Genomic DNA, 15,918 nt, shown 5'->3' on the forward strand with positions numbered 1-15,918 from the left:
ATGTAAATGATAAAAAGTAGAGGGCCCAGCGCCGATCCTTGTGGCACTCCACTGGTCACAGGCCTCCAGTCTGAAAAACAACCCTCTACCACCACCCTCTGTCTTCTACCTTTGAGACAGTTCTGTATCCAAATAGCTAGTTCTCCCTGTATTCCATGAGATCTAACCTTGCTAATCAGTCTCCCATGGGGAACCTTATCGAATGCCTGACTGAAGTCCATATAGATCACATCTATTGCTCTACCCTCATCAATCTTCTTTGTTACTTCTTCAAAAAACTCAATCAAGTTTGTGAGACATGATTTCAAACGCATAAAGCCATGTTGACTATCCCAAATCATGTACATCCTGTCCCTCAGGATTCCCTCCAACAACTTGCCCACCACCGAGGTCAGGCTCACCGGTCTGTAGTTCCCTGGCTTGTCTTTACCACCCTTCTTAAACAGTGGCACCATGTTTGCCAACCTCCAGTCTTACACACAATTAGTGGACAGGGACATTGACCTTCTTCCCATTGTGCTGAACATTCCTGCAGATGGCTGAGGCTGCTATAGCCCGCATGTTAAACTCAGGCTATGGTGTCATGGTCTGGTTTCATGGTCTCTACTGTTAGTCCTAGGCAAGGAGGAAGGCCAGGATTAGCACATCATATCCAGCAGGCCTCCAGGTACATGTCCTCCAGTCTGTCATTTCCAGGGCATATGTCACCAATTGAGCAGGCATCTCCAGACTGACAATGTTTGCCCAGGCAAAGTGAGTTTTCTTTCTGTATTTACTGTGAAGAAGGACATGGAAAATAGAGAACTTGGGAAATAAACAGTGATATCTTGAAGAGTGTCTATATTAAAAAAGAGGAGATGCTGGACATTGCTAAACATAAAGGTAGATAAATTCCCAGGACCTGATCAGGTGTAACTCAAAACTTTGTGGGAACCTAGTGAAGAAATTGCTGGACTCCTTGCTGAGATATTTGTAACATCAATAGCTATGGGTGAGGTGCTGGAAGACTGAGGGGTGGATAATGTGGTGCCATTATTTAAGAAAGATGATAAGGAAAAGCCAGGAAACTATATACCGGTGACCCTGACATCAGTAGTGGGTAAGTTGTTGGAGGGGATTCTGAGAGACAGGATGTACACGTATTTGGAAAGGCAACAACTGATTAGGGATAGTCAACCTGGCTTTGTGCATGGGAAATCAAGTCTCACAAACTTGATTGAGGTTTTTGAAGAGGTAACAAAGAAGTTTGATGAAGGCAGAGTAGTAGACTTCAGCAAGGTGTTCGACAAGGTTCTGCATGGTAGATTGGACTGATCACATGGAATCCAGGGGGAGCTAGCCAATTGGATACAAAATTGGCTTAAAGTTAGGAGACCGATGGTAGTGGTAGAGGGTTGTTTTTTGGATTGGTGGCCTGTGACCAGTGGTGTGCCATGAGAATCGGTGCTGGATCCACTGCTTTTGTCATTTATATAAATGACTTGTAAGTTAATATAAGAGGTGTGATTAGTATGTTTGCAGATGACACCAAAATAAGTGGTGTAGTGGTTATTTCAGAGTACAATGGGACCTTGATCATGTGGGCCAATGGGCCGAAGAGTGGCAGATAGAGTTCAATTTAGATAAATGTGAGGAATTGCATTTTGGAAAGGCAAATCAGGGTAGGACTTATACACTTAATGGTAGGATCCTGGGGGATGTTGCCCAACAAAGAGACGTAAGGCTGCAGATGCATGGTTACTTGAAAGTGGAGTGACAGGTAGACAGGATGGTGAAGAAGACATTGGGCACGCTTGCCTTCATTGGTCAGTACACTGAGTATATGAGTTGGGACATCATGTTCTGGCTTTACAAGGACATTGGTGTGGCCAATTTTAGAATATTGCATTGAATTCTGATCTCCCCGCTGAAGGAAAGATGTTGCTAGATTTGAAAGGGTTCAGAAAAGATTTACAAGGGTGTTGCTGAGATTGGACAGTTTGATCTATAGGGAGAGGCTGAATAGGCTGTGTTTTTTTTGGAATGTTGGATGCCGAGGGGTGACCTTACAGAGGTTTATAAAATCACGAGAGACATGGATGGGGTGAATAGCCAAGATTTTTTGTCCCAGGGTAGGGGAGTCCAAAACTAGAGGGCATAAGTTTTAGGTGAGAGGGGAAAGATTCAAAAAGAACCTTAAGGGCAACTTTTTTCACACAGAGAGTGATGTGTGTGTGTATGGAATGAGCTGCTGGAGGAGGTAATGGTGGCTGGTACAATTACAATTTAAAAGGCAATTGGATGAGTATATGAATAGGAAGGGTAAGAGGGATGTGGGCCAAATGCTGGCAAATGGGACTAGATTGGTTTCAGATATCTGGTTGGCACAGATGAGCTGGACTGAAGGGTATGTTTCCATTCTGTATAACTCTATGACTCTATAAAGATGGCATGGTCACAAGGGCTGTGTGTTGGAGGATATCTGCTGAATGGTGAGTTGTCTAGGAATGGGTCTGAAATTGTATGTGAGACACCCATAATGGGGTGTAAGTCATTAAATGAGGTGAGTTTGGTAAGACGGGGCAAGAAAAGTTGCTGGACCTCACAAATTTCTCAATGTGACATGGATTTTACCAAAATAACAGGATTCTGCTGAAAGTAACTATTGACACCTGTGTGCAGGAAAAAAAAGTTCTTCTAATTTAATTTAAGTGGTTAAAAGACTTTGAGGAGGTAAAGATTATGATTCAAACTCATGTATTTTAGATAGCTGCTCTTAATTAAGTAAGAAAATATTAAAGTGTAAACCAAATCATGAATGAAGTTTTGATCTGAAACTTGAAAAGAAGTTTTGCTGTCCATTGCGTATTCCTTCTCTTTGACGCTGATATTTAAGGGGAGGGTTTGGGTGAAGGAGTTTGGGATTACACCCTGTTATAAAGGCTGCAGCTGAGGAGCTGTGAGTGTGGTCAGGGAACCGATGACACTGTAATAAAGGGTGCAGTCAGTGGGACCAGATCAATGTTGGGAAAATGAGAGACTGTTTGTATGAAAGGGCTGATGTTCAAAGGACCAAATTGTGGTCTGCTGGAGAGTGCGGGGAGAGGCAGAGGTGAATATAGGTAAGGCAAGTTCAAAGTATGCCACACAATGTGGTGGCAAAGGGGGAAGAGAAATTATGTAGAGTTGGAAATGGTGAAGCTAGAAGCAGATAAGCCAGCTGTGTTAGTGGGAAATCATACCAGCTTCTTTTGAACTAAAAGCCATGCTGTTATTTGCATACAACTGATAGATTTGACTGCTCTCACTTCTTTGTAACCTGGCTGAAACAGGTATAAATTTTCAAAGCCTACAACTGTAGACACAGATAGCCTCCATAATAGTTTTTACTGACTACAATTTCTGGGTGCAATCTGGTTTCATACCCACCATCCCGGCTCTGTTTAGTACAGTACAGGAAGTAGAAAAGTTAGCATTCTATTAAAACATGCTGTTTCTACCCAACTCAACTCTTCCTGTACTTGGTGTTTATGATGAGCCTTGTCTCTTGTGTTCCTCCTCTTTTCCCTCCCTCAACATAGTTGATTATGGTTTGCAGCTTTGGACACATGCCATGATATATGTTTTATATCACCGAAAGAGAATCCTTGTTAAATACGATGCTTTGTAGCACTTGACTTGATAACCCTAGACACAAATGAAATGCATGTCAACTGTTTTGGATTAAGTACTATGGGTAATTACCCTGCTACAGAATAAATAAATCAATTTGTGTTTTATTCCAGCTCCCTTCCCTCATCCAATTATTTTAGGACTTTAATGAAAATGTGTGTTAGAGAAAAAAATTGAAGAGTTAAAGATCTGTCACTGTAAAACATGAAAAAAAACTTACCGTAATTTAACTGGAAGAAATTCTGTTTTTCCCAGTTCTGCAATTATTTATCATCTTTATTAAATATTCAAGACAGACATGAGTGGAGAAATAATCAATAGTTGAAGTCAATCTTGCAGATTGATTTCTGCTGCTTCTGTATTAAGCAGAATTGCTTCCGACAGAAGGAATCTAAAGAGTTTCCAGACAATCTGAGGCATAATGCAATAAATCACCCAGGGTTTAAGCAGAGTGCAACATGGTTCTGCATAATAATAAGGGCAATGTTGTTTTTGTCGATGAATTTAAGTATTGGGCTTTAGAAGTGCAGATTTAATTGGATATACAAGAGGTTGCTTTGACAGAAAAACTCAATTACTTTAATGGATGGAGTAGTGGTGGTAAAGGGAAATGTAAAAGGACCGGTTAAATACTACATGCAAAATGTCAGGGAGACACTCATCATTAAAAAAACAAATGGCAGGAGCATGTGACTCGGAATATAAGTAGCTCAGATACATCATGGCTCATCACACTACCTCAGAAAATGTTTCATTTTAGACAGTCTGGGTGAACATTAGCAATCTGGCAGGAGGAGGAGATTAAAACTAATTGGGCATGCAGTTGACTCCAAACCATTGTAATATTGGGTGGCCTGGCTGCGTTATATTAAAGTTGGACTGTGGCTTGGGGTTTTGGGTGCAGGTTGAGGGGAGCTGATTTTTTGGCCATTAAAAACTGCAACAAAATTTGCCTGGAGCTTCTTTTCAGTAACACAGAGTTATAACATCATAAAACAGTATAGAGACAGGCCTGTCGGCCCACTGAGTCTGGGCTGATCAAAAACAACCCTATTTATGCTAATCCCATTTTCCAGCACTTGGCACATAGCCTGGTACGCCATGGCATCACAAGTGAGCATATAAATACTTGTTAAATGTTATGAGGTATTCTGTCTCTACCACCCTGACAGGCCATGAGTTCCAGATTCCCCCCACAGTCTGCATGAAAATATTCTTCCTCATATAGCCTTTAAACTTGCTGCTCCTTACCTTAAATACAGGTCCCCTGGTCATTGATCCTTCAAGTAAAGGGAAAGATTTCTTTCTGTCTACCCTGTCTATGTACCTCATAAATCTCCTCTGCTTCAGGGAAAAATCCTAATCTGTTCACTCTCATAACAAAACCTCTGCAGCCCAGGCTTCATCCTGGGAAATCTTCTCTGCATCCTCTCCAGTGCAATTGCATCCTTCCTATAATGTGGATTTCAGGACAGGGCACAATACTCTAGCTGTGGCCTACCTGATTTTTTAAACAGTTCCAGCATACTTTCCCTGCTCTTAAATTCTATGAGTTGGTTAATAGAGGTAAATATTCCATTTTCCATTTTAACCACATCACCTACCTGTCGTACTACCTTTAGGTCAGGCAGCATTCAAAGAGCCTTGATGAAGGGCTTTTGCCCGAAATGTCAATTTTCCTGCTCCTCAGATGCTGCCTGACCTGCTGTGCTTTTCCAGCAGTACTCTAATCTTGACTCTAATCTCCAGCATCTGCAGTACCCACTTTTGCCTACTACCTTTACAGGCTGGTTGAGACGCACACCAATGTCCGTCTGATCGTTGTTGTTTACCAGGTCCTGCTATTCTTCATGTTTTCCCTTGCCTTATTTGTCCTGCCCAAGTGCATCACCTCACACTTATCTGGGTTGAATTCTATTTGCCACTGATCAGCGTATCTGATGAGCCTGTCCATAACCTCCTATAATTTAGTGCTCTCCTCCTCAGTATTTACCATGTCACCGATTTTTGTATTATCCATGAATATAGTGGAAAACCCTGCTACGATCAAGTCTAAACTGTTTACACATACAAACAACAGGGATCCAAACAGTGATCCCTCCAGAACTTGACTGGACATGAGCTCCTAGTCACAAGAACATCCTTCAACTATCACTCTGCTTCCTGCCACACAGCCAATTCAGGAACTAATTAGCCAAATTTCCTTGGAATCCATGGGTTTTTGCCTTTGCTATAAATCTGCCATGTGGGAACTGATCGAAAACCTTGCTGAAATCCAAGCAGACTACACTAAACGTATTGCCTTCTGAAAAATTAAATCAGGTTGGTCAGTCATGACACTTCTATAACACTTCTATAATTAAACCTTGCCTCTCCAAGTGGAGGTTAATTCTACCTTTCAGAATTGCTTCCAACAGTTTCTCCATCACTCAAGCTAAACTGATTTAAGCTGTAGTTTCCTTGTTTATCCCTTCCTCCTTTCCTGAACAAAAGTACCACATAGGCTGTCCGCCAGTCCTCAGGCATCTCTCCTGTGACCAGAGAGGAATTTAAAATTATCACCAGCACCAGTACTATTTCCTTACTGAATAGACTGACATGCTCCTTGTTTGAGGTTGAGAACGTGGTGTTCAAAAGCACAGCCAGTCAGACAGCATCCGAGGAGCAGGAGAATTGACGTTTCAGGCAAGAGCCCTTCATCAGGAATGAGGCTTGTGAGCCAAGAGGGTGGAGAGATAAATGGGAGGGGGGTGGAGGAGAGGTAGGTAGCTGAGAGTGCAATAAGTAGACGGAGGTGGGGGTAATGGTAATAGGTTGAAGATGAGGGTGGAGTGGATACGTGGGAAGGAAGATGTTCAGGTCATGAGGGTGGTGCTGAGTTGGAACGTTGGAACTGGGATAAGATGGGGGATGGGAAATGAGGAAACTAATAAAATTTACATTGATGCCAGGGGGTGTAGGGCCCCAACGTGGAAAATGAGGCATTCATCCACCAGGCATTGGTGGTTAGGGTGTGGCAATGGATGAGGCCAAATATCTGCTTGTCCTTGGCGGAGTGGGAGGGGGGAGTTGAAGTGTTCCGCCACGGGGTGGTGGGGTTGGTTTGTGTTGGTGTGTCGAAGTGTTCCGCCACGGGGCGGTGGGGTTGGTTGGTGCGGGTGTGTTGAAGTGTTCCGCCACGGGGCGGTGGGGTTGGTTGGTGCGGGTGTGTTGAAGTGTTCCGCCACGGGGCGGTGGGGTTGGTTGGTGCGGGTGTGTTGAAGTGTTCCGCCACGGGGCGGTGGGGTTGGTTGGTGCGGGTGTGTTGAAGTGTTCCGCCACGGGGCGGTGGGGTTGGTTGGTGCGGGTGTGTTGAAGTGTTCCGCCACGGGGCGGTGGGGTTGGTTGGTGCGGGTGTGTTGAAGTGTTCCGCCACGGGGCGGTGGGGTTGGTTGGTGCGGGTGTGTTGAAGTGTTCCGCCACGGGGCGGTGGGGTTGGTTGGTGCGGGTGTGTTGAAGTGTTCCGCCACGGGGCGGTGGGGTTGGTTGGTGCGGGTGTGTTGAAGTGTTCCGCCACGGGGCGGTGGGGTTGGTTGGTGCGGGTGTCATACTTTACATTCCTTTTGAGCTGCAGTTAAGGAAGTTAAATTGAACAATCAACCTTCAACGAGTTTAATATTTGCAGTTATACAGTCAAGAGGTTTCCATTTGCTATTAACTGTACAGCTAAGTTCAGGGAAAATGATTGCCTGTGGTGCTATCTCCCATATAACACTATTTCTCTTTTTATAACCAATATCACATTTCCCTAAATACCTAATTAAATAAATAAATGTCACTGATAATTGATCCTCAATTTCTCACAGCACCTTCCAAATCTGTGGCGTCCATTGACTAGAAGGACAAGGGCAACAGGTCCTCAGGGTCAGCACAGCCTTCCCCTCACTGTCACACACCATCCTGACTCAGAAATATATCACCATTCCTTCATCATCACTGAACCCAGGTACACCTTGTCTGAAAGCTCCTCACAGACTCTAGTCCAAGAAAGCAGTTCACCACCAGCTTCTGAAAGACAGTGTGAGGTAGACACCAGCATAGTCAGTGAAATCCATATCCCAAACTGACTACAAAAGCTTACCAACAGGAATTTATGGACAGGAGCATCCAGTAGAATTATAGGACAGTGCAGCACAGAAGGAGGCTATTCAGTCATCAGGTCTGTGCTGGCTTTTTCAAAGACAATCCAGTTGGAGCCACACACCTTGCTCCTCTAAATTTTTGTCCTTTATAACTATTGACCCAATTCCTTTATTATTTGAATATGTCTTCACCTTCCTATAATTCCAAATCCTAACTAGTGTGTAAAAAGGTTATTAACTTGATGTTTTGTGTTTGTTTTTGTTATAAATCTGTTGACTCTCAGCCATTGGAAAAGATTCCTCTTTATTTCCTCTATCTAAACCACGTTATGAATTTAAACTGGCCTTGATTCCCTTCCTAACCTGCTCTGGTGTAAGGAGCAGAATCTCAGCATCACAGTCTGGACACATCACTATAACCCCTCATCACTGCAACCATGTGAGACAATCTCTCCAGACCCACTCCTGAGCCGTCGCACTCTTCCGAACATATGATGACCTAGATTGGACAAAATACTCTAACTATGGCCAAGTGTACATTCAGGTAGGGGGTGGACACTCATTGGACTTGGCTGTGCGAACCTGTCTAAGCTCTTCATAAAGGCTAAATAAAAACTTAAAAAAATACTGCGAATGCTGTAAATCAGAAACATAATCAGAATGTGCTGGATAAGCTCAGCAGGTCTGACAACATCCGTGGAGTGAAATCAGAGTTCATGTTTCGGGGCGAGTAACCCTTCTTCTGTGAAAGAGGAATAAAGCCGTGCAAAGGAAACAGTTTCAGATTTCCTGGTGCCCTCCCTAAAGCTCATTCCTCTGAACAAAGCAGTGCATTTAAGAGAAACTGCATACCTCATTAACCACTCATTGACAATAAGCTTCATTATAGATCAAACCTCTCTCCTAACAGTGAATGTTACAAAAAAATCCTTCATTGCTTCCTCCCGAGAAAGTGCTGGGCCAGGGATCCACTTTGGTGAAGGTGGAGCTGGTAACAACACAGGGGGACATCAGCACACAATGAGGAACAGCTTTAGGAGGATTGGTAACCTCTAGTAGTCTTCCATTATGACTATGCTTCAGGGTGACCGTGGGAAGGGTATTAATGGGTGTATCGAGGGGGCAGGGGGATGTGGAATTATGTGTAACGTCCCAGCTGAAATCAGTCTTGACCCTGCCTGACACCTTTAAATTGGGTTTTTCTTGAATTTAAACTTGGCTGAAAATAGATTAAACCATTAGACATTTGAGATAATTGATCCTGATCTGACCTGTTTCATTATTTAGATTTCAAATATAACCATTTCTCACAGCATTGGTTACAGCAGTAAAATTTCAGTAGATCATTGAATGTTTACTTAGCAATTACCAGGTAGCGGTGCTGCCTTCTGTATCTCTCTGCTGCGTGAGTGAACGTGCACACAGAGCTCTGTGCAAGACTGCCCATTGGGAGAAGGAGCAGGGAGCATGCTGAGGTCAGTGGTAATCACTGGAAATAATTTAGCTGACAGGTATTCATTTTCCAAATGAAGACTCCTTGGCAGCCCATCCAAAACGAACAATTTCATTTGGAGAATGAACTAATTACCCCTTCTGAGACGTCAACTGAACTGTCGTTCCGCAGTGACCTTGGGTTACAGGTTCTGTACCAGAGCTGACAGTGAGCTGAAGATGGATTGGATTTGATGATGTCGCTACAGCTCAGTTGTGTAGATGCTGTTTTCCTCAGCTGGTTTGCTTCAGGCTCATTGAAGCGTTCTTTTCCATGTTACTCCTCTTGTACCATGTTCACTGCAACTTTCTCTGAGCAGATTAACTTATTCATTTTTTCTGTGATTGATATCAGTTTTGTATCATACTTACTTGACTTGTTTCCTTTTATTGCAGCCTAGATCCCAAGTGTATTGCTCTATGACTCACTTAGGAACACAGATAGAGTAAATGGTAGTTGTCTTTTCTCTAGGGTGGGGGATTCAAGAATAAAGGCACATTTCTAAGTGGAGAGAGATTTAAAAAGACATGAGGGCAATTCTTTTAACCAACGGGTGGTTTGTGTGTGGAATAAACTTCCTAAAGAAGTGGGGTATGTGGGTACAATTACACCCTTTAAAAGACTTTTGGATGGATATTTGAAGAGGAAAGATTCAGAGGGATACGGGCCAGGAGCAGGCAGGTGGGACTAGTTGAGTTTGGGATTATGCTCGGAATGGACAGGTTGGACTGCAGGATCTGTTTCCACACTGTATGACTGTGACTCTATGACTTACCAGCTAAAGATTGCGGTCACGGGGCGGTGGGGTTGGTTGGTGTGGGTGTGTTGAAGTGTTCGGCCACGGGGCGGTGGGGTTGGTTGGTGCGGGTGTGTTGAAGTGTTCGGCCATGGGGCGGTGGGGTTGGTTGGTGTGGGTGTGTTGAAGTGTTCGGCCACGTGTCGGTGGGGTTGGTTGGTGTGAGTGTGTTGAAGTGTTCAGCCACGGGTTGGTGGGGTTGGTTGGTGTGGGTGTGCTGAAGTGTTCGGCCACGGGGCGGTGGGGTTAGTTGTTGTGGATGTGTTGAAGTGTTCGGCCACGGGGCGGTGGGGTTGGTTGATGTGAGTGTGTTGAAGTGTTCGGTCACGGGGCGGTGGGGTTGGTTGTTGTGGGTATGCTGAAGTGTTCAGCCACACTTTCTTTTGCCGTGGAGATTTATCAACTTTCAAGTCTGCCAGACTACTCAGAGCCTCTGCTCTATCACTAACTCCATCACCTTCTCAATAGAAAAAACTGATGCCAGTATTCATTTAGAACCCCACCTAAATCCTTCGATACCGTGCATAAGTTAGCATTGTGCATGATTCTTTCCCACATTAGTTTTTTTTTACTTTTAACATACTCATAAAATAACTCTGGATTTCCTTTATTTTTCCTACCATTATTCCTTCATACCCCCTTTTTGCTCTCATAATTTCCTTTTAAAGAGTCTGTTTGCATATTCTATACCCCTCTAGGGCTTCTTCTGGTTTGAGCACTTGGTATCTGCTATAAATCTCCCTTTTACTCTTTATCCAATCTTATATATCTCTTAATATTCATGGTTCACAGAATCCAGTGGTCCCTAAAAGTATCTCCTTCCAGTTCACTCTGGTCAAATCATAACTGATCTTATTCAAATTTCCCTTTCCACGGCTTAGCACTTTGACTTCAGGCCTACCATTGTCCTTTTCCATAACGATCTTGAATCCAATGCAGTTGACTTGATTTGATTTGATTTATTATTGTCACATGCACCAAGATACAGTGAAATGTATTGTTTTATGTGCTAACCAGACAAATCACACCTTACCTAAGTACAACAGGGTAAGAGAACAGAATGTAGAATATTGTGTTACAGCTACAGAGAAGGTACAGAAAAAAATTAATTCTAAAATATGAGGTGCCCATTCGTAAGCCTGATAACAGCAGGAAAGAAGTTGTTCTTAGATCTGTTTTTTAAATTCTTTTGGGGGACTTGGGTGTCACTGGCTGGGCCAGCATCGATAGCCCATTCCTAGTTGCCCTTGAGAAGGTGGTGGTGAGCTGCCTTCTTGAATTGCTACAGTCCACTTGCTGTTGGTTGACTCACAATGCCAGTAGGGAGGGAATTCCAGGATTTTGGCCCAATGATTGTGAAGGTATGGCGGTATATTTCCAAGTCAGGGTGGTGAGTGGCTTGGAGGGGAATTTGGAGGTGGTGGTGTTCCCAAGTACCTGCTGCCCTTGTCTTTCTAGGTGGAAGTGGCTGTGGGTTTGGAAGGTGCTGTCTAAGGATCTTTGGTGAGTTTCTACCATAGATAGTACACACTGCTGCTACTGAGTGCCGATGGTGGATGGACTGAATGTTTGTAGATGTGGTGCCAATCAAGCGGGTTGCTTTGTCCTGGATGGTGTCAAGCGTCTTGAGTATTGTTGGAGCTGCACCCATCCAGAAAAATGGGGAGTATTCCCTCAGACTCCTGACTTATGCCTTGTAGATGGTGGGTAGACTTTGGAGTGTCAGGAGGTGAGTTACTTGCTGCAGTATCCCTAGTCTCTGACCTGTTCTTGTAGCCACTGTGTTTATATGGTGAGTTCAGTTGAGTTTCTGGTCAATGGTAATCACAAGGATATCGACAGTGGGGGATTCAGTGATGGTAATACCGTTGAATGTCAAGGGCGAGTGGTTAGAGTGTTTCTTATTGATGATGGTCATTTTCTGGCATTTGTGTGGCACGAATGTTACTTGCCACTTGTTGGCCCAATCCTGCATTTGAGCACGGACAGCTTCACTATCTGAGGAGTTGCAAATGGTGCTGAACATTGTGCAATCATTGGCGAACATCCCCATATTTTACCTTATGACAGAGGGAAGGTCATTAATGAAGCAGCTGAAGATTGTTGGGCCTAGGACATTACCCTGGGGGAACTTCTGCAGAGATGTCGTGGAGCTGAAATGACTGACTCTCCACAAGTATAACCATCTTCCTTTGTGCCAGGTATGACTAACCAGCGGAGTGTTTGCCCCATTAGTACATGTTTTCAAACTTTTGATTCTTTTCCCTGATGGAAGAGAATATAACCACGGTGAGAGGGGTCTTTGATGATGTTGGCTGCTTTCCTGAGAAGTGGAAATTGTAGATGAAGTCAATGGAAGGAACATAGAACATAGAACATAGAACATAGAACATAGAACATAGAAGAATACAGCGCAGTACAGGCTCTTCGGCCCTCAATGTTGCGCCGATCTAAGCCCACCTAACCTACACTAGCCCACTATCCTCCATATGCCTATCCAATGCCCACTTAAATGCCCATAATGAGGGAGAGTCCACCACTGCTACTGGCAGGGCAGTCCATGAACTCACGACTCGCTGAGTAAAGAACATACCCGTACCATCTGTCCTATACCTACCCCCCCCCCCTTAATTTAAAGCTATGCCCCCTCATAATAGCTGACTCCATACGTGGAAAAAAGTTCTCATGGTCAACCCTATCTAAACCCCTAATCATCAAGTCACCCCTAAACCTTCTTTTCTCCAATAAAAACAACCCAAAGTGCCTCAGCCTTTCCTCATACGATCTTCCTACCATACCAGGCAACATCCTGGTAAACCTCCTCTGCACCCGTTCCAGTGCCACCACATCCTTCCTATAGTATGGCGACCAAAACTGCACACAATACTCCAGATGCGACCGCACCAGAGTCTTATACAACTGCAACATGACCTCAGTACTCCGGAACTCAATTCCTCTACCAATAAAAGCCAGTACGCCATATGCCTTCCTCACCGCACTATTTACCTGGGTGGCAACTTTCAAAATCTGTGTACATGAACACCAAGATCCCTCTGCTCATCCACACTACCAAGTATCCGACCATTAGCCCAGTACCCCATCTCTTTGTTAGATCCTTGCGGAACACCGCTAGTGACGGCTCTCCAAGATGAACCTTTGCCATCAACTACTACCTTCTGTCTTCTTCCAGCCAGCCAATTCCTAGTCCAAACCTCCAACTCACCCTCAATGCCATACCTCCGTATTTTTTGCAGTAGTCTACCATGGGGAACCTTATCAAACGCCTTACTAAAATCCATATACACCACATCTACTGCTTTCCCCTCGTCCACCTCCTTAGTCACCTTCTCAAAGAATTCAATAAGGTTTGTGAGGCACGACCTGCCCTTCACAAAACCATGCTGACTATCCTTGATCACATTATTCCTATCCAGATGTTCATAAATCCTATAAAGGCTTTTTTTTTTCTGATGGACTGGGCTGCATTCCCAACTGTTTGTAAAGTCTTGCAGTGTTGGGCAGAGCAATTGCCATACCAAGCTTTGATGCCTCCAGATAGATGCTTTCTGTGGTGCATTGATAAAAATTAGTAAGAGCCATTGTAGACATGCCAAATTTCCTTAGCCTTCTGAGGACGTAGAGGTGTTGGTCTGCCTTGTTGACTATAACGTCAACAGGGATGGAGCAGGACAGATCGTTGGTAATATTGATTCATAGAAACTTGAAGCTCTCGACTATGTCCATCTTAGCACCATTGATAAAGAGACAGAAGTGTGTCCTCCACTCGACTTTCTGAAGTTGATGACCAGCTCCTTCATTTATAATCACTGTCCACAAAATGCTCCTCCACTGATATTTTAACCACTTGCCTGGCCTTCATAACCTAAAATTAAACTGAGGACTGCTGCCTCTCTAGTGAGGCCTTCTATGACTGGTTTATAAAGCTCTCCTGGATGTATTTTAAAAATTCAGCTCTCTCTAAACTTCTCACACAATTACTACTCAAGCTAATGTTGGGAAAATTGAAATCCTCTATCATGACCTTATTATATTTACACTTATCTGAAATGTGCCTGCATATCTAATTTACTATTTCTCTTGGATGTTAAGGGGCCTATAATACACTGCCAACAATGTGATTGCTCTTTTGTTTTTAAGTTATACCCACACAGCTTAATTTGAGGAACCTTCTCCTGTTATTGGATCTCCCGAACCAAGTGTCCAAATAAGTCCTGCCCAGAAAAGCAGGACCAATCCCAAATAAGTAATTGCTGCCCCACCAGACTCAAATGCCAGTGAAGTAATGAAAAGTGTCATCAACAGGTTATCCAGTAGGCGAAACCAAAAGAGAAATTGTTGGAAAATCTCAGCAGGCCTGGCAGCATCTGTAAGGAGAGAAAAGAGCTGACGTTTCGAATCTAACTGACCTTTTGTCAAAGCTAAAAAAAGGGGAGAAATAGGGAGGTATTTATACGAGGCTGAGAGAAGGTGAGTCATGGCTCCAGAAGCAAAGGTAACAATAAAGAGGTGATAATGACAGTCCATAGAGAGATTATAGGGAGATTAGGAGCTGTGAATGACCAAGGCTGAAGCCAGTGCTGTGTGACCCCTTTTCTCAGCCTAGTATAAATACCTCCCTATTTCTCCCTTTTTTTAGCTTTGATAAAGGGTCAGTTAGACTCAAAACGTTAGCTCTTTTCTCTCCTTACAGATGCTGCCAGACCTGCTGAGATTTTCCAGCATTTTCTCTTTTGGTTTCAGATTCCAGCATCCGCAGTAATTTGCTTTTATCCAGTAGGTGGTTACTCAGCAACAGCCTGTCTAAGCAAAGTGCCTGAGTAAAACTAGAGTCAGTGGGAACCTGGAGAAACTCCTTTGTCGTTTGGAATCATACCTAACATAAAGGAATTAGCTGTTGGTAATAATGGTCTTGCTCCTAGGACATCACTGCAGTTTCTCAAAATAGTGCCCCTGGCCCAATGATTTTCAACTGTTTCAGCAATGACCACTCCTGCTTCATAATGTCAGAAGTTGGGATGTTTCCTAATGATTGAATTGTGTTCAGTTCCTTCCATATCTCAATACTGAAGCATTCCATGCCTGTATGCATCAAGCCCTGGACCTCTTTCAGACTTAGGCTAAGTGGCAAGCAATATTCACTCTCACAAGTGCAGGCAATGACTGTCTCAACCAACATAGTGTATAAGCACCCTTCCTTCAATTGCATTCAACTCTTCCACATCCTAGGGATAATCATTGATGAGAACCTAAGTTGATCAATCACCAAATTACTGAATCTTCAACTGCAATTCAGAGACTGAGAATTCTGCAGTAAGTAATTCACTTTGGCTTTCCAAAGCCAATCCAACATTACAAGGCATGGGTGAGGAGTGTGATAGAATACTCTCCACTCGCCTGGATGAGTGCAGTTCCAATAACACTCGAGAAGTTGTACATGATCCTATCCACCATCTTCAACATTCACTCCTCCATCACCAGCTCACAGTGGCAATGTGCAACATCAACAAGATGCACCAAGTTTCCTTTGTCAGCATCTTCCAAACCTGTGACCTTTACCATTTAGAAGAACAAGGGCTGCAAGTGCATAGAAATGCCACCATTTCCAATTTCCCTTTCCAGTCGCACACCAAACTTACTTAGATATATAGATTGCCATCACTTATATTTTGCTGGGTCAAAATCCTGAAAGTTCTCCCTTAACACACTGTGGCTCTTCACTCATTGGACTGCTGCCATCCAAGATGGTGGCTCATCATGACCTTTTTGAGGGCACCTGCCAGTAAACAATTAATTTTGATTTTATCAGTGACACCTGGATCTCATGACTCCACCTCTTT

The 15,918-nt window shown here is 43.7% G+C and overlaps 1 protein-coding gene across 6 annotated transcripts in view; it reads left to right on the forward strand.

Moving 5' to 3' along the window:
* vwa5b2 (von Willebrand factor A domain containing 5B2) overlaps positions 1-15,918 on the forward strand; it is a 169,363-nt gene that overhangs the window by 90,223 nt on the left and 63,222 nt on the right. The window lies entirely within an intron of this gene.

This window comes from Chiloscyllium plagiosum, chromosome 13, assembly GCF_004010195.1.
Source record: "Chiloscyllium plagiosum isolate BGI_BamShark_2017 chromosome 13, ASM401019v2, whole genome shotgun sequence".
NCBI classification, from domain to species: domain Eukaryota; kingdom Metazoa; phylum Chordata; class Chondrichthyes; order Orectolobiformes; family Hemiscylliidae; genus Chiloscyllium; species Chiloscyllium plagiosum.